Source organism: Pundamilia nyererei, unplaced genomic scaffold (assembly GCF_000239375.1).
Source record: "Pundamilia nyererei isolate P.nyererei 1_Seehausen unplaced genomic scaffold, PunNye1.0 scaffold01050, whole genome shotgun sequence".
Taxonomy (NCBI): Eukaryota; Metazoa; Chordata; class Actinopteri; order Cichliformes; family Cichlidae; genus Pundamilia; species Pundamilia nyererei.
Window position 1 is genome coordinate 3,283 of NW_005188451.1, and position 1,435 is coordinate 4,717.

The 1,435-nt window shown below is 35.3% G+C and overlaps 1 long non-coding RNA gene across 1 annotated transcript in view; it reads left to right on the forward strand.

The window, feature by feature from the left end:
- The window catches only part of LOC106456021 (uncharacterized), a 3,847-nt gene extending 2,427 nt beyond the window's left edge, over positions 1–1,420 (forward strand). Inside the window, exons 2-3 of the long non-coding RNA XR_001290204.1 lie at positions 954–1,044; positions 1,240–1,420. This is a non-coding gene — a long non-coding RNA (uncharacterized LOC106456021). The remainder of the gene's footprint in view (positions 1–953; positions 1,045–1,239) is intronic.
- The last annotated feature ends 15 nt before the right edge of the window (positions 1,421–1,435 follow it).

A 1,435-nucleotide genomic window follows, 5' to 3' on the forward strand; every position in this document is an offset into this window, starting at 1 on the left:
GTTGCTACTTCGAGAGTTTACAATTTGAAATAAAATCCATATCTTCTATCAGCATTTTATAGACAGTAAGTCTATTAATTGCAAACAGGACAAAAGAAACCATGACCTATGCACAGACACAGCTTATTGGTTGAGGAGGACCTCATGGATATACTGAACTCAATGTTACTTGTGTCTCTTGTCTCTCAACTTTCATCGCTCTATTATTTTGATCTCTTTATAAGCAGTTACTGGTAAGAGTAGATGTTGGAATCAGACAATGAAAATGGGACAGAAAAAAATCACCAATGTTTTATCACTGTTTATCAACAAAAACTTACTTTTGTGCTAAATTTCACAGACTTAGATGTAGAACTTGTATTGTCATTGTATAGTTACTTGCACCATTAAATTATGTAACAAGACCACAGGGTTTGAAAATAAAAGACAATATACAAAAGAAGAAGAAAGAAATACATAAACACTATGTACACTCAAATATAATAAATAATAAATAAATAAGGGTGGAAGGGCTATGAAAATTGCACATCTGCTAAAATATTGCACAAAGGAGAAAAAAAGGGAGACCTTTGATTTAGTAAAAAAGTGCTTTTGTTATTTTGCTTGTAGTATAATGACTTCAAGATGAGTAACTGGGCTGTGTCCAGATGACATGGTAGCTTTCATCAAGAGCTAAGAAGAAAAAGTCAACAATTCCCAGCTTGTCTTTCAATTGAATGTCCAGATTTCCTGCAATGTTCTTGATCTCTGTTGTTACTGTTACTCCTGGAAAGGAGCACATTTCCAAATGGTTAAAAATAAATTTAACATAATTAAATACTTTTTTCAAATGTGATATTACCGTGACACTCTACAAATCAGTCTTTCACCGTTTCATTTTTTTCTATCAGAGAATGGCTTAATATAAAAAGTGTGTGTTGCTATGCCCCCCTGTCCCCCTTTTTTTGTTGCAGACATCTAGAATGAGTCCTATAAAGAATAAACATCTCTTGGTTTTGCATCATGTTGTTGTCGTCCTCCTTTTTCTAACACAAACTTGTGGTGGTAAGTTGCACACAAAAATTTATAAAATCCACAATTTAAAGTTCTTACCTGTAGTCTTACACAGAAGATGAAAACACACACTGTAACAGCACCAGTTTATGTTGATGTAGTTAAATAAATCAATTACATATCTTGCTCAGACTGATCTTCACAATTACAAAACTGCTGAACTGTATGTGTCCCTAAATTTATTAGGTCAGCATCAGATGATTGGTCCAACTCAGCCAGTAGTGGCCATGATTGGTGATGACATCATTTTGCCATGCCACCTGGAACCTGCTGTGGATGCTGTTGACCTGACTGTGGATTGGTCCAGAACTGACCTCAAACCTAGATCTGTCTATGTGAGGCGAGAGGGTGTGGAGCTTCTGACTGAGCAGAATCCTTTGTA